The sequence below is a fragment of the Protopterus annectens genome, chromosome 1.part0 (assembly GCF_019279795.1).
Source record: "Protopterus annectens isolate FY-2018-M chromosome 1.part0, PAN1.0, whole genome shotgun sequence".
NCBI classification, from domain to species: Eukaryota; Metazoa; Chordata; order Ceratodontiformes; family Protopteridae; genus Protopterus; species Protopterus annectens.
In genome coordinates, this window is record NC_056725.1 from 33,749,285 (window position 1) to 33,770,474 (window position 21,190).

Consider the following 21,190-nt stretch of genomic DNA (forward strand, 5'->3'; position numbering starts at 1 on the left):
CGATACATATTTAGAGATATTTAGAGGGTGCACACCATATGGAACAGCCAGTATACCTACAGTTGCCACCTTACCAGCTGGACACTGTATGAGTCACCCATACAAAAGACACTTGTTGCGTGAAACATATACCCACAGAGAGGTCAAAAGATATAACACCACACACAGGTTTGCATACATGAGAAAGCTTTATTTGTGTACTATTACAGTTGTATATGCCATGTCATATAGCTGTTTAGACTCTGAAATACATACAAACAGACTAATGCAACTCGCAAACAGATCAATTAATACAGTATTCCGGAAAGCATAACATATGTTGCTGACTAGGCCAAGGCCTTCAAGTAGTACAACAGTAAAGACAGACTGGGCCACAGGATAACAATCAATCAACAGTAAGTCATGCAGATGTATAGTCCAGCAGCATCTATCTACACTCTGTACACAATCCCTAGGAGCTAAAGACTTCAGATGACACAATGGGATGCATCTGTTACATAACAAGGCATAATTGAAACCATCACAATCACATTGACAAACAGAACACTCTGTATGGCAGGAAGCAGTAGGCCTGCATTTACCCAAGGTGACTTCTATGGTAATGTGCATCCAGATACCTTAAGGCAGCTTACCCCTGATACCCCTCACATGTAACAGCCTAGGTTAGTTATAGTGAATCCCCCCCATAGACTGACATACAAGGGTATATACCACTGTTACATACACTAACCTCTGGACTGCATAAGGGCACACATGTATTGTGCAGATTTAGCCCACACATATATGGACCCAACCCCACAATATGTGTGGGGGCCACAACAGCAATGGAATGATGGCAGGAATGGCAGCCTGACATACTTACAGGCAACTACATAACAACCCCTAACAGCATGTTATATGGATAAAGTCTGGTATGTAGGTGGAGGCCAGAGGCTGGAACACAGGCCCATATGTGAAATGGTGTTGTCATACACTAAGCAAGTTGCTGGTGTTACAGGATAGTCTGCAACATAGCCTTAGTCAGGAACATGAAGTCAGAAACACATATGGATGTAGCCATGTACTGATAGCACTCAACACACACACTGCCAGTGATATATTTGACACAAGACCTGTCTGATAGACAGGCAAAACATAACAGGTACACCTCTGGTCATCAAGTGGATAGGCACACAGTTGAGAGCTATGCAGACAGATTGCAGTCCATGTTAAACTAGTATGTACACACAAACCCTGTAACACTGGTGGTATACAATGCATACAACACTACTCATACTCTGTTTGTAGTTCTGGAACCTCATACAAATATGTAGCTGGCCTGAGTGTGTAAGTTCTGTTGTAAGAGGTATTGCTACTTGCTGTCTGTAACACTGCTGCCCACATACAGGAATGATGTCCACCATACAGGAAAGGTAAAGGGACCACACCAACATGATGTAGGGATTTATAGTAGTGGGTTGCCATGACAGTGGTAATTGGAAGTACTACACAGCATGCTGTATGCAGGTAGCAAGTGGAGGACACTGATTGGTGCAGAGGCCATCAACTGATCATGTGCATCACCTACAAAAGCCATGATGCAATCTATTCCAAGCATCTCAATCCATTTACTGGAGAGAGAGATGGAGAGAGAGAGATAGAGAGAGAAAGAGAAAACAGAAAACTGATCCAGAACCAAAACCAGAACCACAACCAAACCAAAAACAGAAACACATGAAGCAGGCTAAGGCCATAGCCAAGGAGAAAAAAAAAACATCCTACAAGGACACCATCCACAACAGACCTCATTCCCACAACAGGTATGTGAAGTATACATGCATGTAATTGACTGTAGTTCTTGGTTTATAATACTGGAGTAGATGATGTGGAATGATATATGTGCCATTAGGTGTTGCTGTTGCAATGATGTTCAGCTGAACAACTGCTATGGACATTAGAGTCTGTCCCTGTGGGTAGTGGGCCATACTTGTCAACTGTGCAGAGCAGCACTGACTGACAAGATGTAAGCCAACATAGTGAGTGCTGTGTAATGGAAAGGATGCATATTACTGTGGTCAATAGCTGGTAGTGGAAGTAATGCCATAATGATGGACACGTGGGTTCCAGAGCCCACCACTTGCAGGACACTCAGGTTAACATGTATTGCAGCATGCTGAAATGCCATAGGTGTGTAATAGGCTTACCTGCAATCTGCCCCTATATATATATATCCCCCTAATGTTAGGCTGTGTCCATATGTGGCACCTGTCTGTGTCATGGTAAGGCAGAACAGTGCAGCTGTGCAGGAAGGAAAGTTAGAGATTGTGGACCTGATGTCTGAATGTACCTCATATATAGGTATGTATATGTGTACACACACACACACACACACACACACACACACACATATATATATATATATATATATATATATATATATATATATATATATATATATATACATGTATGTCTACAGATATACAGATACCCATATGTAGACATATATATATATATATATATATATATATATATATATGTATATAAACACATATATACAACATAATATATATCTACACACACACACACACACACACACACACACACACACACACACACACACACACACATATATATATATATATATATATATATATATATATATATATATATATGTGCATGTCTACTTATATACAAACACACACACATATATGTAAGTAAATACATGTCCCCTATATTACCACCACAGTGCTGCATGCTATGTGTGAGGGAACAGCACACATAGCAATACACACAGATATATACAGCTGTAAGTGTGTGCACCATGGACGGGTATATCACATGTGAACCCCTTGTTATGACCACATTGCCCTTGTCTGTGAAGTAGGGAATGGGAATATGGGGAAGGATAGCAGGTATATTTGTGAAAGTTGTTCAGGTTGGTAGATATAGAGGACCTCCTACAGGGGTGGTATATGACACATGTGGTGGGTAAACACCCTGGATGGTGTGTGTGGTCTGCGATGTGGAAGCTCCATGAACCCCCATACGGAAACAATGGGAACAGGGCCCCCACCCATTGCTACTCACAACAGCAGTCCACGGGACCGAAGGTGCATGGCCTGGAGGCTGAGCAGGAGGAGCATGTGGACCCTGCGAATGTGTACTGGGTGCTTCAAGGTGCTGTAGCACATCCCACAAGTGTCTGTGGAGCCCCTATGGAACACACCCTGGACCTGACCTCATGTCACAGGATCATGTCTGTGTGTGCCCCGGGGGGGGACATCTCCTGAGGTGGTCCCACCTGAAGGTAGTCCTGGACCAGTAGATGCCGGGGACTGAGGGTGCGTCCCACATGTGATATGGCCTGGTAACATGGCCAGATGAGGTGAAGAGGTGGTTCTGCTGGCAACTATTCCATAAGCATACTACTGTGTCACTGTTATAGAACATATGTGGGTAGTAATAGTCCACACAATCCCAGAACATGTCCAACAGCATGCATAGATATCCCCAGTAACACAGAATGACAGATGTGTAGCAATCACATTGTAAGCATACCACATGCATATATGGAACCATAGTGGCCCTGACAATGGCATGCAGGTGACAAAGTCCATAATAGGCCAGCAATGATAGTGTCCACTCAGGGAACATGGCTACAAACATATAGCACAAAGTATGGTATGATACAATATATGTCCCAGTGGTAGGTAAGCTGTAGCCATACCTATTGAGTCATGTGAACAGTTTGCTGTCGCTGATATGGTGTGGGGTTGACAGAGATGTGTATTAAGAACTATGGTAACTTTGCTGTATGAGTTGCTCAGACCTGTTTCCATCTTGATGTCTTCCAGGCGATGACCCACGGCCATCTACCCGCATATTCAGCAGCGGAAAATGAGGTTGTGTTGAGGCACCTAGTACAGCACTATCCAGTTCTATTTGGCAGGGCCACCCATGAGCAGCAGGACTGGACAGCCCTGTGGAATGATCTAGTCCACAGGGTCAATGATGTTGGACTGCATAACCGCAGTTATGAGCAGGTCCAACATCATAGTTCTGACCTGCTTCACAATGCCTGTCGGCAAGCTGCTGCAGTCCGGGGGGATCACCTCGCAATGTGGGGGGTGTCATGCCATCCATCCCGCCCTGACACATGTTGAAGAACTTCTCGCCAGCCTTGTGGCACCTGCCCACCCACACACCGAGCAACCATCAGAGACCATTGTGGAGGTGGATGCTACCCACACACCGGCTGAGAAGCGTGCAGGTAAGGCCACAGGGTACATCAGTAGACCACTGTTGTGTATGTATCCACATCTGTACAGGTAGATCATGCATATGTGATATGTTTTATATATATATATATATATATATATATATATATAGTCTGTTGCTGTGTAGTAGTAATAAACAGATGTGCATAAGTGGTAGTATTGTGGACTTGTAATGTTGATGTACTGTAATGTTGCATACACCCGAAATGTGTCCACAGGGATGAACATAATGGTGGGACACATGGCCTACAGTAGGGACATGTGTGAAACATCACCCTTATACAGTGCAACAACAGTGTATATACCAGTATTACAATGGCAACTGTTACAGATCTAGACTATGGCATAACATAATACTGTGGTCCACATTATTAGCTGGGACTAGGCTGTAACATGTAGTGTTCAGTGTATGGGACACTGCAAAGTGACACACATGTGTAGGCCATACTTGTCAAGCATATGCAAAAAGACTAAAGGTGGGGAGGGTGTGTCAGCATGGCACACCAGTGCACTGCAGCAGGGATCCTAAGGATGCTAAGAATGGCTGAATTTGCACACAATCAGGTTCAAGAACTGTGGCAGACATAACCCTACCCCCACAGCAATAGTGACAGCAGTGTTTGAACACCAAGGGATGTGCACATGAGTAGACCTTGCAATCATGCAGAGTTAGAGGACATGTGTAGGGCAGACTGACAATATATTGGCAAATGCAGAGGGCCCATGCTAGTATACCCATGCCAGGAATAGTGACTGCTGTAGTACACATAACAATAGGTGTAACAAACCGTCATGATAAGGGCATGCACACATATGCATCCACGGAGTGTATGCATCATGGTCAGCATCTGCACACCTAACACATTTCATAGACACTGCATGTGAATGTACAGGAGATATGTCACATATCAGGCTCATGTACTGTTAATATATGCGTTGATGTGGTCCCATGGCAGATCAAGGAAGAGTGCATCATATTAATAAGGGTGTGTACACTCCCCATAGCCATGGTATGATCTGACAGTTGTCAATGTAATAGTATTGGATTGGTCATACATGCACCACTGATGATGAGATCTGTAAACCAGCCATCAGGCATTCACAAATGACATCTGTCCATATATCATCCCAGGTATGTATTGCTGAAAAACATAGGGGCTGTGAGCATTAGAGCAGACATAACTGACACAGTAATACACATTCAGTAATGGTTTGTACACCTGTGAGGTTTGATGCACAGTACATGGCAGGGTGCAGAGCAGGTGCACAGCAATACTGTGTACATGGGTGCAGTTTTTTCCAGGGGAAGGGGCATCACCTACTAACACAGTCCATGCATCACACACATGTATACTGTTTCTAGCATGGATTGACTATAGCTGCACTGCATGCTGTTGAGTACCATATGTTATGCTTGTTGACAGATGGGCAATGGGAGGACTGTGTGTACTATCTTTGTGCAACCTCATCTGTGTGTGTGTGTGTGTGTGTGTGTGTGTGTGTGTGTGTGTGTGTGTGTGTGTGTGTGTGTGTGTGTGTGTGTGTGTGTGTGTGTGTGTGTGTGTGTGTGTGTGTGTGTGTGTGTGTGTGTGTGTGTTTGTGTGAGTGGCTGGGGGGTTATTTTGTTTGTAAGTGCAATCTGGTGGAGTGGAGGGGGTCGATGCATGTAGGATGTGTGTGTGCAAGTGTGTGTGTTTGTGTGGGTGTCTATGTATGCACATGTGTGATTGTGGGGTTGTTCATATGGCAGTACTTTCCTTTGGGATCATGCAGTACATGGACATGGACTGACACATGAGACACCAGGGATACTTTTCTGATATGTAATCACAGGACAGCTGATAGTATAATAAGGTCTGTAGTATGGAACATGCATTGGGAGGGAAAGTAGACACCAGGTATATTCTTAATATTGTAATCAGCAGTGAGATGAATGACTACTCACATATGCAGCACTACAGATGCATTGGGGAATTACTAGACAACACCAGGGAGTGTAACCATATATTACTGTTGTCCACATGATAGGTTGATTGAGCAGCAGATCTGACATGTACTGAGCAATACTTACACATGACACTCCAATGTGTGACATTATGGAGTGAACATAGTAGTACCTAACATATAGGGGCCAAGCTCACGATGTCCGGACATACGCAGGGTGAACACTGGATGACAGCAGTGAGGCCATGCAAAACCTACTCCACTCAGGTCAAGGAGGTAATGGAGTAACAGATCTTGTGTTGTGATCACTTGTCTAGGCATTTAGAGGAATGATATGTTAATGAGTGGTATTGATGAGTGTATGTCACCAACTGTGATGCAGGATGGGGAACTTATGTGAATAAATGTGTAAAATCAGGGACACGTAGGTATTAAGGTGGAATGTGTGTGTGTGTGTATCTATGTACTGTTATGCAATGCTGTACAGGTCTTAAAGTGCATTTCTTGTTTTCCCCCACAGGTGGCGAGGTGGGTCAGGGTCCATCCTACATGCAATCTGATGTTGGTGTCCATACAGACACCGAAGATGATGATAGTACTGTTGAGGCACAGGCAGGGGTGTCAGGGGCCAAAACTATGCCATAGTTTGACATTCCTCTTTTAGCCACCCCAACCCCACACACAGTTATAGTGCCTATACACACCCCATCGCCAATGGCCACAGCAGAGGGACAGTTGATTTGTGGCAGTGCACAGGAGAGTGTAGTAGCTATGCCTACTGTTTCTGGTCACAGCAGGCATAGCTGGATGTCCGGCAGGGCACCACATAGCCAGATGTACCAGGGTGCTCGTGGTAGGGCCACTGGTTATCATGCCCCTGTCAGAAGCCCCACAACTGGTACCACCAGGCGCATGCTTCAGACTGTCATGGGAGTGCAGGCACGTATGGAACTGTACACCAGACAGGGCCTGAGGCTGCAGAGGGCTGCTCTCACATCTCCAAGCAACAACTTCCATGAAACTGTCTTGTGCCCTCCATGCTCATACCAAGGTCATGGATAGATGGTTGGGTGAGATGGTGGGCCTCATCGACCATATTTTGTCAGTGCTTGAACATGTGGTGGGAGTGTGGAGATGGCTGTGTGGACGTAGGCCAGCAACACCAACAGCTGGTGGTCAATATGGACATGCTAGGACACCAAGCCACTATCGTAGTGGTAGTACCAGCCCCAGCACTGCAGGGGGATGCTGTCCACACCACACCACAGCAGGCCACATGCATGTGGCCCTGGCCAGCCCAGGAGGGACCTGGTTCTAGCTGACATCTGTCATCATCAGGGGAGAGTAGCACATAGTTGCCTGTAACTGGACATGCCCATAGAATCCCTGGCAGGCACAGTCCATGTGTCCATGGCTGGAGGCGGTGAACTGCACATCCTGCCAGGTATGGTCTGCAGCAGTCCAAAAAACACCTGTATAGGGCAGCCACATGGCAGAACTGTGTGCATGCATACCCACACACTATACAAACACACCTAGGGCAACCCCATACTTACACGCACCACATCACCAGGCCCATTTCAACTAATTACACCCCTCACCCACACACATGGTGTCAAACGTATGGCCCACCATTGGTCTCTGGCAAACCAACAACACAACCTGTGCAGATGATGATACCTGTGCCACATCCCTGTCATCCATAACATCAATGTAGGGACAGGCTAATATGATTCTGATGCACATGGTGACTGTACTACAGTGTACCAATGTACTGCAGTGTAACATGTTGTCAGGAGTAATGTTTAATGCATACATGTCAGGTAGTCTAGCTGTCCAGCAATGATGCATTGTAGCTGCTAGTAACACTGGGTAATTGTTGTCTCCATAATGTTATCCATTTGTGTTGTAGGTGTACATATGTCAGCAGGAGGATGGTCTGCAGTCATATTCCACAAGGGGTATGGCACTGTGGTGACACCATGGCTGTGACATATCCATGGTACAGTTAAACACGTCACAGGTTTGTATAATAGTTATTACCTGTGCCACATGGACAGGTGACCTGCTGGGACATGTATAATCAGTAACCTGATGTAGATCCATCCACATATATACGCACTCTTACTTGGCAACATTGGGACTAGACCCCTACCTAGGTATGTAGTGCTACTGAACTGTGTGGCTTTCATTGCACACACCACACAGCGTTTAGGGTAAGGTGTGTTCCAGGTTACATGTTACATGCAGAACATCTCCAGACATGTACAGTATGGTAATGGGGGATGTAATGGTTGTATATTGACAATACATAATGTGACATACCATCATATACACATTAACAGACACATAACAGGCAGACATACATCCGAGAGACCTGGGCCTATCGGTGCTAACTAACTTGTCCATGTGTCCAATGTCTTACAGGTAGGCTGCACACAGCACATGCATAACTGGGCTGGATTGTGGTATCAGTTACCTGTATGGTTGATGGTGACAGTGGTCACCATACAGTGATACATGGGACATATACCGGGTGTACCATCGTGTAATGACAGTGTACACAGCACCCAGATCCCACAGTGGATATTGTACTCGCTGGAACCCATGATGACACTCTGACATACCCATCATCACACACTGCCCATGAATGCGATACATCCCATTGTATATCCCAACAGTGGTACTACAGTGATATGCATCTAATGCACATGCCACAGTCATAGTAGGGTGTTGGATTGTCATGCCTCACCTATGGGCAGCAACAACACTATCTGTACTACTGTGTGGCAATGTATATTATAATAGGAGTATGTGGCCTTGGAATGCTGTACCCTACAGATATACAGACATGCACACATACACACACTTGCCAGAACTCAGTGGGTATTCCATGCCTATCAACCCATTTGTACAACACTGTTGTGCTGGTACTGCAAGACTCATGTAGCCATTAGGGAGATGAGCATAATAGGGTACATGTAATGTCCTATACAGCAGCAGCCACATCTGACTATGGCAATGGGTGTTGCAGTGGTTGTGAAGGCCCTCATGGTATTCCCAACTACACATGTACTAACACACAGACACTGCTATCCTCAGTAATGCAATTGTACACATGTGTCAGTACTGGGGTGCATGGCTACAGGTGGTCATAGGTGTGTACCTGGCTATTGTCCATTGAGAGATGGGTTGTGTAGGGGATGTGTGTACAGTGGTAGCATGCTGCCTGCCATGTGCCAGCAGGCAATCTATTGACAGACACCACTGTGGTGACCCTCAGGGTAAGAGTGACATGCATCAGCCAATCCTCTGGGTGCCTCCTGCAAATGGACACTGAGGTGATCTAGTTGACATGTATGCAACATGCATTACAACACATGGTTAGTGTCTGTGATGGAGACCTGTACCCAGGCATGTTCTGACTGTGGTACTGTAGTGGAGGTACACGTGGCATGTGGTGCGTACAGAGTGTTGTCTCCTATATGTGCCAGTTATAACACAGCTAGGCAGACATGTCAGTGTCAGTCAAGCATAGGTTGCCTGTATGTATCCAAGCTGGATACCTGCCATCTGCACATCTCTACAGGGACTGACAGACATCAGCTTGGCAAGTAGCTATGCAGTAGGATGAATATGTCGACAGAGAGACGTTTGACAACAATATGTATGCCATTACTACATGTTGGAAGCCCTCACAGACATGTGCAGTACAGATGGTAGTCTACAGTTACATTCCACATGTCAGATCATTATCCAGTAGGGGATATATACTGTAACACAGCTCACACACCAGGAACATGACAGTGAGGCCTCAGAGTCCAGCTATGTCTGCAGGTGTGCTTGTTGTCAGTACTACATTTAGCACTCTACTCTTGCCTGAGAAAGCACTGTCAACAGTGGTACTGCCATGATACACTACATGCCAGAGCGACAGCCCGTAACCTGGGTTACTACCCTTGTATGTAACACATTCACATGGATAACAGTGCTGTACAGGTCTTATATACTTGTGTGTCCCAAACATGACACTCACACCCCTTCTACTGTAATGACAGCACATAGATGCATCTATTGTACATGGCATTACATACACTTATTACAGATGTCATTACCCAGCTATGTTATCAGACTGGGATGTGATCACTGGTTACCAGGGCTGAGGCATGCTTAGCAGGTGTCAGCATTGCTGCAATTTAACATCTAAGCAGATTTGTGCACTGGTAAGTGAAGCCTACACAGTGTAAGTACCTGTACGTTTAACCATAGCTTAGCACTGCTTAGCTTCACTCAAACCCACGCAAATGCTCTTAAAGCTGCTCAAAACTGCCTTAACCACTCTTTATCCAGAAGCCCTTGTTCTGCCCACAACAAAATAAACAGCCCTTGCAGGTCTTGAACCCAGGACCCTGTACACTACAGTCACAACAGTTAACCACGACACCATGACAGCTGTGAAGACAGTTGTTGTTTTTCCAATATATCTGTCACTACACATATTGAATAGTATCGTATAATTGCATTGACTTCCACAATTGTGCAGTACTTGTTATTGATATTACTGTTGCATCACATATGCTGTTATATCTAAATATACACATAGATACATATGGTGAGATACATCTGGGAAGGTATACACAACCGTGATGTTTACACATGACAGGAATATGGATATATATACATATGCATATGGTGATATATCAATATCATTGCTGTAACCTGTGTCTAAGAGAACTCTTTTCAAACTATCTGGAAATATACAGAGCTAAGTATATTTTTGGTTCTTCAGAATTGTGTAATGTAAATTGTTCCTGGACTAATTTTATTCAGAGTTGTGCACTGTTATTTTTGATTCACTGTATAGTTTTTCAGATCTCTGCTGAAAGTGTTTTGTCCCACGTCTCCCTATTTTCTGCTGTGTCTTAAGTTGGTATAACTGTTTTTACAGCTTGTGTCATCTGACTATCTTAAGGAATACTTGCATAACAATAGACCCTGTTGGTTAACAGCCTGCATATCATTGCTGGAACCTGTGTCTAACAGAACTCTTTTCAAACTATCTGGAAATATACAGAGCTAAGTGTATTTTTTGGTTCTTCAGAATTGTGTACTGTAAATTGTTGCTGGACTAATTTTATTCAGAGTTGTGCACTGTTATTTTTGATTCACTGTATAGTTTTTCAGATCTCTACTGAAATTGTTTTGTCTCACCCACCCTCCCTGTCTCTGGTATGTTGTTTAAATTTTGTGGCTTTTGCAGTTGCCCGCCCCACTGTAGATTTGATCTGGGACATTCACCCCAGTCCCATCTCTTTACCACATTCTACTTAATACATTCCTTCTGCACTTGTTTTTAGTCATTTTTAATTTAATTGCATTTTTAAACTGTTTTGGTCTAATATTGCTACATAATAAAGTGTGCTAGCTTGCACTGCATTTGAATTGTTTTTACTGCTGTTTTAGGTACTTTTCTGTAAAAAAAAAACTGTAAGCCTGTTTCCTACCTTTCCTGTAACTAGTGTAGTCCAGTTACAGATCTGCTGTATCAAGGACTGTATATAAGCTTCTGAGCCCCCTCCAAGCCTTTCTGTGTTAGAGAGAAGCCTTCTAACTTGTCAGTAGGAGTTGTAAGCACTAGGTAACCTGTCTACCACATACGGAGTGGTTCTGGCCCAGAAATTGTAGTTATTGGCCGTCTGGGCACTCTTTTCCATCTCTCTCAACTTTCTGATTTGAAAGCCTGCATTTGCACTTGTTTCTTTCCTGTAACTAGTCTAGTGCAGGTACAGATTTTTAGTTTTAGCACTTGAATTTGCTTATTCGTGCTCAGCACTTGTTCAGAACTTGTAGTAAGCACTAAATAAGCTACTAATTACTATAGCACTAAACCTTCCTCATTACCTACAGGAAAACAGTTTTTGCACTTACTTTTCTCACTTCCTTAGAGAAAAACAGCTCTTGTACTCACTTTCCTCACTTATCTGGAGGAAAATACTTTTTTATTCAGGCATGTCCAAGGGTCAGCTCCAAATGTTCTCTCCTGTCTATCTGATGAATCTGGACATCTTGGGGCAATGTAGAAATTGCCTCATGTATACAGACAACCCTCTCCTCCTACCACCCAACACTACAACCTGTGAGAGATGCACTTATCTAGCCAAACTGGAGGTAAAGCTCTCTCCAACCAAGACCGAACTTGACATTCAAGAGGATAAGGTAAACACTTGCACCACACCACACTTATCAAATAGTCTCACTAAATCTACACCACCAAAATCCACACATAGAAACACAAAAACATTCGCGGAGGCTCTCAATAATAATCTGCCCAAGCAACAGAGACCTCCAAAGCAGAAACGCAAGCAACTTCCACCCCCAACACAACCCAAATGACACATAGCCCACAGACTCAGTGTGCCACTCAACCACAGCCAATAAGGCAAAGCAATGTATACAACACACTAGTCATAGGTGACTCTATAGTCAGGCACACTGATGTTCCACTCACCAGGCTAAACAAGGAGAAGGTTACTGTCAGCTGCCTGCCGGGTGCCAGGATCTGCCACATAACCCACGCACTCAGGTCACTCCACAACAGGTACAAATATGACTCTGTCATTGTCCATGTTGGTGTGAATGAACTGAGACATTCCTCCCTGGACTACATGGAAAGAGACATGGAAGAGCTCTCCAATCTTGTAGCCCAGGCAGGTATGACCCTAGCCCTGAGTAGCATTATGCCATCGCCCAGAATGATACCGCAGTACAAGGACAAAATTATTGACTTCAACAATTGGCTAAGCTTCTGGTGTCATTCTAGGGGGATCCAGTATTTGTCTGCTTGGGATGACATGGTCGACAGGCCACAATGCTTTACCAGAGATGGCCTGTACCTGTTGCTCCCGGGATTCCAGATACTGGATAAGGCTCTTGCCGCCCTTATAGGGCCTTTTTTAGGCAAGGTTCAAATGACAAATTCACCACCGTAACAGGAACAGGCAAGCAAAAACTGAGGGTAATGCTACTCAGTGCTAGAAGTCTAAATCTCAAAATGCACTAATTCGAGGCACTCCTTAAAATGGAGAACATCGATATCTGTGCAGTGACTGAGACCTGGTTCAAGGATCCAGAGAGCACCCCTGTACTACCAGGCTATAACTCATACCACACTTTTCGGCCATGTAACCTGGACCGGAATACCAAAGGCGGAGGTGTGTCCATATTCATTAAATATATCCACACCTCCTGGCTAGTTGCTCAGCATAATGCATCCGAGGATATCCAAGTGCAACTAACTCTGGGCAAAACTGCAATCCAAACTGTAGCTTACTACAGATCCCCCACCATGCCCCAAGATTCCCACTACTCTTTTCTTGATGTACTGGAAAATATTAGGGTTCAACCAAACACCCTAATAATGGGTGATTTCAACTACCCCACCATTAACTGGGAAAACTACTTGTGTCTCAACTCCTTCACACAATGCTTTCTGGAATTCATAAACTCCAATGCTCTGGATTAACTTATCCACACCCCTACCAGGGGCAATATCCTAGACCTAGTCATTACCAACATGAGTGACCGGTGTTCCACACCTGAAGTCAACTCCTCGTTGGTCTGATCCGACCATAAGCTAATCACCCTTGATATCCACATCCCACCCCCACCCCCCATTAAGGAAACCACGGTAAAAAATTTCTCCAAAGCCAACTTCATGCTTCTTAAGACAGAAGTTGTGAACTTCATGACACCTATGTAGGTGGACAATACAGTTATGACTGCTAAAACCTACACAAATGCACTCTATAAGCACTTACACAAGTACATGGATCGTGCTATCCCAAACAGAACCAAGACGCTATCCTCCAAAAAAAGGAAGCCAATCTAATGGTCCCCTGCCATAAACAAACTGTACAACAGAAGGAAGAAATTGTTGCAAAAGAGAGTAAAATCCCATGAGTGGAGGAGCTCCCTGTTCAGCCTCAGTAAGAAACTGAGATCCCTTATAAGATCCTCCAAACTAGCTATGAAAACAAAATCATCACTGATTCTAAGGACAACCACAAAGCATTCTTTAGCTATGTCAAGAATCTCAATGGCAACACCCAGATCTGCTCTGAGTTACAGCACAATGGCACGAAAATTACAGAGCCAACTGATATTGCCAACATCCTGGCAGATTGGTTCAGTGCTAACTTTACCCATCCCGCATCCCCTAAAAGGCCCATATCTATACAGGAAGAATGCAGAGTCCCTGTAATCACAACTACGCAGGTAAAAGCTGCACTCTCTAAAGCAAAAAACACAGCATCCATTGGACCGGACAGCATTCCAGGCTGCATTTTACACAAACTTCAGAGAACTGGCTTCCCACCTAAGCACCATGTTCAGTCATAGCCTCACATCAGGCTTTGTGCCCACTGAATGGTGTACAGCAACAATTATCCCACTCCACAAAGGAGGAGCCACCACTGAGCCCAGGAACTATAGCCCTATTAGCCTGATGAGCCTGGTTTGCAAGGCCATGGAACGTATCATCATGGAACACATAAACAAAGACATTGGTAACCTCCAAACTCTGGATCCCACCCAGTTCAGGTTTGTGAAAGGCAGATCATGCCTCCTGAACCTGATTGACTTCTTTGAGGCAGTCACCAAAGCCGTAGATGAGGGTAAGGTGGTTCACACAGCCAAAGCTTTCAACACCATTCCCATTCTGGAATTATAGCTAAACTCACAAAACTAGGTATAAATCCCTGCATCACAAGATGGGTTGTCAACTGGTTTACTGACAGAACCCACATTGTAAAAGTTGCACACTCCAAATCTGACCTCAAACCAGTGACAAGTGGAGTACCACAGGGTTCAGGCCTGGGACCTCTCCTGTTTCATATCTGCTTCTCTGAAGTACAGGCTAACACAGGAGGCTTCTGGCTAACAATGTTCGCAGATGACTGCAAACTAGGAACCATAGCTGAGTCCCCAAATGATGGGGAAATCCAACAGAAGAGCCTCGCTGAGACAGATGCCTGGTGTCAGAGCCATGGCCTCAAGCTCAATGCCAAAAAGTGCATTGTCATCCCTTTGGTAAAAACTCTGTAACCATGAACTACTAAATAGACAGCAGTCTACTTAACACCGAATGTGTGATAAGAGACCTTGGGACCCAGGTGGACAGTAGTCTGTCCTTTGATAGTCAGATTGCCACAGTAGTCAGGAAGTTCTTCTATGTGGCACACCTCATCATAAAAGTGTTTTCATCCAGGAAATAAGAGGTCATTGTTCCCCTCTACTCGAAACTCATTAAACCTATTATAGAGTACAACGCCCCTTTTGGAATGTACCTCACAAGACATGTGCAGCAGCTGAAAAGGCTACAGAAGTACCTCACAAAGAGGATTACTGGCCTCAAACAGATGCCCTACACTCACCGTCCCAAAAAACTCCAGCTTCACTCCATAGCATATCGCCTACTCCGAGGTGATCTCTGCCTAACATATAAAGCTATGTCAAACCCAGAGCTGTTGGACATGCTACACTTAAAGAAATCCCAATCTCTCCAAGCTACACAGTCTAGAGTCCTAAACTTTGTCACCACAATAAACAGGACATGCTTGAGGGATAGATTCCTGTTCCAGAGACTTCCCATACTCTGGAACAGGCTAGCCATCTATGTCAAGCAAAGTTCTTCATTAGCACTCTTCAAGAAAAATATTGATGAGTTGATGGGAAATAGGAAATACTCCCTGGGGATCACTTCTGTGTCACTGCTCAACAGTGGCACAGTTAAATAACTTTCTTGGGTGGCATAAGCTAGGGAACCTTGTTGGATAGGCTTACGTAGGCCCTCGGGCTGATAGCCTAGTACCTACCTATGAACATATGATATATGTCTACATATACATACACATATATATTCATACATATGTATGCCTACACATCTGTATAGTGCATCACATGGCCATTTGTAGATCTCTTTATATATATGTATATATATGTATATATATATATATATATATATATATATATATATATATATATATATATATATATATATAGATATATATATATATATATATATATATATATATATGTATATATATATATATATATATATATATGTATATATATATATATATACACATATATATATATATATATATATACACATACATATATATATATATATATATATATATATATATTATATATATATAGATAGATATGTATGCACATCCTATGTGTACAGATATACCTATTTATGTTGCTATATATGTAGATATCTATAACTATATGTGCATACATATCTAATCAGATATACCTATTTATGTCGATATATATATATATATATATGTAGATATCCATAACTATAATGTGCAGACATATATTGCATATATATATCAATATATGTATATAGATATGTATATGTGTATATATCTATGTATATATATATATATATATATATATATATATATATATATGTATGTATATATATATATATATATATATATATATATATATATATATATATATATATATATATACATACACATACATATATGTTTACTATATGTCCAGAACATGGAGTGGAGTCCTACCTCAGCACCAATAGTCCCAACCTCTTAGTGCAAGGGGATGTCATGTATGTATTGCAGGTATATATTTAGACTGTTGCTACTGTAACAGGGGTTGTCTTATAGACATATTGTGTGTGGGAGGTCACATCTGCTTTTGACATGTGCACCACTGGCTACTGATAGACATCCTAAGGACATCATAGTGCAGTACCACTGCTAGCACAGTAATGATCCTGTGGACTACAGCAGAGATATGACCAATATATGTGTACAGTCTGGCACTCTGTGGTCAGTCCAGAGGTGTACACAAATCCTCTTCATGCGAGACATGTGAACCACACCTCACAATATGGATGATAATAGCCATGTACATGGGTATATCACATAAATACTGGACTACATATGCCCACATAGTTTATGCATTCACACACGCCAGTCTGTCCTGACACATAATACCTGGTGGTGCAGAGGTCACATGGCCACATACTACCCAGTAGTTAGTGACATACATCTGTACAGAATTCCACTGCTTTGTCAGACATACACAACAGTTATGGTGGCATGGCAGCAGTATGTCTTGCAAATAAGTGGAAATAGCACACTGGGTAATTACACTAAGCTGCTAGGCATGTCACAATGCACTGTGCAAACTACAGGCAGACTGCCATAATACTGGACTACATTTTGTATGGGGGAATACACATGTACCTGCAATTATAGCAGGCTCTACACACATGTCAGAACACAGAGTAACAGACACCTGTGAGAAAGTGCATACCCTTGAAAAACCCGCTAAAAGCCGTACTTCTTGAGGGACGCAAAATTTATTTTAAACGCTTAATAACAAACGTTTTTCGTCTAGCACAATGGTTAGACTTCATCAGAAAGCAAACAAAAAAGCAGTGACAATTAATTTTAAATCTATATATAAACTCCCCGCCAAATGCTGCGATAACACCACTCCTTAAAGGCATAAACCCATAACATATTAAAAACATTATGTTATTTAAACAATACTTTGAGCAATCTAACTTTTGTTGAAATAAATCATGCAATATGACTAATTGCAATTGCCTTGTGCAAATCTAAACCCAGCAACAACCATACTTCACTAAAAATCATGTTACCAATCAAACATAACTAAACTGTAATTCTGACATGTATAAAACCAATAATATTATGCTAATAACATATTACAGTTCTCAAATAAATAAAATGTTAATATATAACATATAAAATATCTAACATTAGTTTACATCTAAAGAAATATCTTATAGATGCATATATAAATATAATATTGAAACCATTGAGATTCATTCAGTTTTTGTTAACATCTCAACATATTAAAATCACTAAAATTATATATGAAAATAGCTATTAACTAACACACATAAAACTCTAATGAATGTGTGATCTGAAACTTCAAAGGGACATAAGAAGAAATTTCTCACAAAAGAACTTTAAAACCTAAGGGAATTTTAGTTCTGAATCCTTAACCTCCCAGCTCTTTGAATAATTTTCTAATACCAACATCATAGATTGTGATGAATTTACCTATCCAAACTCTTAAGTTTCAATAGGCACATTAAAGAACACTTCTCATTTAAGCCTGGGTTTGTATAGGCATTAAGTTTTATTTGCCACAATTGCTCCATTTTTTTCTAATAGTAGACCACAGGGGCCTCCCCTCACATCAAAATCAACTTAGAGTCACGAGTTGTTTTAATCTACCATTGCACAACACGTTGCATACATTTGAAAAAATCTGTTAATTAGATTTTATTAAATTGAGTGAGAAAATATTTGAATATAAATATAAGCTATCTAAGGATGAGAAGGAAAACCTTGAAGTGTTGTTGGCAGCTAAGGTGAGGGTGATGAACCCAGATAAGGGAGGGGGGGTAGTAATAATGGATATTCCAGATTATGAGATGAAAATCAAAGAAATTTTATCATCAGATACATATGAAGTAGCATCAATCAATGAATAAAATAGATCCAATCAATTTATTAAAAGCTTCTTGAATGGATTGTTCATTGAAGCAAGAATAGATATGCATACATTTAACTATTTGGTAGTGGAGTCACCAAGGGCACCCTGTATGTTCAGGGTGACGAAAATTCATAAGAACATCAATGACCCCCCCTTTCAGACTCATAGTGAATGGCAGGAGGTCATCCACTTATGCCTGCGCTAAATTTGTAGATCTAATAATGAAGAAATATGTAGCAACGGAAAGATGGATCGTGAAAGATTCTTGTTTTTTTTTTAGAGAAGGTTAATAGTTTCAACTTTCATGACGAATATAACTTCTTGACAGTAGATGTCAAGGAGTTGTATACGAGTATACCACACCAGCAAGGTATCGAATGGGCAACAGCAAGAATGAGACAGAAAGGTGCCCCAGAAGATGAAGTTTTGTTGGTACAAGAGTTACTGGATGTAATTTTGTCATACAATTTCATAGTTTTTGACAACCAGTTTTATATCCAAAAGAAAGGAGTAGCAATGGGCTCTCCTTGTGGTTTGAGTTATGTTAATTTAGTGATGTCATTTTGGGAGAACACATATGTGTTCGGGAATGAGTCTCTAAAAAGCATCATTAAATTTTATGTGAGATTCATAGATGATATACTGATAATATTTGAAGGTGATGAGCATGTAGCGGCTAATTTAATCAGCACACTAAATAACTACAGATTTCTTGCAACTAACACATACATTTAACACGTCATCGATCTCATTTTTGGATGTTACTTTAAGTAAAAATGTCCAACAAGAAGTATATGAAGCGAAAATCTTCAGAAAGCCCACTTACTCAAATAAATTTCTTCATTTTTCAAGTGCACATCCAATGCACCAAAAAGTCAATCATTAAGGGCCAGTTGGTAAGAGATGCACGAATGATTACTTCAGATAAAAATTTCAAAGAAGAATGTTTGAACTCAAAACAAATGTTTTTGAATAGAGCATATCCTAGTTCTTTAATAGAAGAACTTATAGAAGAAGATACACTCAAAAGAAACAATGGCCATTTTAAACCCATTTTAAAACAGCAAACCACTAGGCCTAATAGTTTACTACATGGTGCAGTATAGAAACACAAGGGTTAATACAACAATCAAAAGAGGCGGAGTTCAATTTAGCCTGTATACTTAGATTTTCTCTGGATTACCATAATTTAAGAGAAATTATAACTAAAAATTGGGCTATATTGAACGATGATCATACTCTTAGTTCAAAACTGGGAACAACACCTAAAATTGTTTGGAAAAGGGGCTTTAGCTTCAAAGAATTGTTACAGAAACAGCAACCAGAACATCCTTGGATATTCAATAAGGGTATGATGCAGTGTGGTAATTGCTCCTATTGTCATGTCATGATATCAGGTGCTAAAACTGAGATCAATGGGTTCAAATTACATACTAAAGGTAAATTTAATTGTAACTTGAAAGGAGTTGTATACGTTGCAGTTTGCCAAGGATGCCCATCTTTTTATATAGGCAAGACCGAGCGCAAGTTAAAAGATAGGGTCTACGAGCACCTTAGAAGTATCCACTTACAAAAAGAGGATAATGCTTTGGCAAGGCATGTTCTCACTTATCCAGATCATACGTTTTGTTTTAAAGTAATTGATCAAGTTAAGCAGGATGTGAGGGGAGGCCCCTTTAATCTACTATTAGAAAAAATGGAGCTATTGTGGCAAATAAAACTTAATGCCTATACAAACCCAGGCTTAAATGAGAAGTGTTCTTTAATGTGCCTATTGAAACTTAAGAGTTTGGATAGGTAAAGTCATCACAATTTATGATGTTGGTATTAGAAAATTATTCAAAGAGCTGCAAGGTTAAGGATTCAGAACTAAAATTCCCTTAGGTTTTAAAGTTCTTTCGTGAGAAATTTCTTCTTATGTCCCTTTGAAGTTTCAGATCACACATTCATTAGAGTTTTATGTGTGTTAGTTAATAGCTATTTTCATATATAATTTTAGTGATTTTAATATGTTGAGATGTTAACAAAAACTGAATGAATCTCAATGGTTTCAATATTATATTCATATATGCATCTATAAGATATTTCTTTAGATGTAAACTAATGTTAGATATTTTATATGTTATATATTAACATTTTATTTATTTGAGTACTGTAATATGTTATTAGTATAATATTATTGGTTTTATACATGTCGGAATTACAGTTTAGTTATGTTTGATTGGTATCATGATTTTTAGTGAAGTATGGTTGTTGCTGGGTTTAGATTTGCACAAGGCAATTGCAATTAGTCATATTGCATGATTTATTTCAACAAAAGTTAGATTGCTCAAATTATTGTTTAAATAATATAATATTTTTAATATATTATGGGTTTATGCCTTTAAGAAGGAGTGGTGTTATTGCAGCATTTGGCGGGG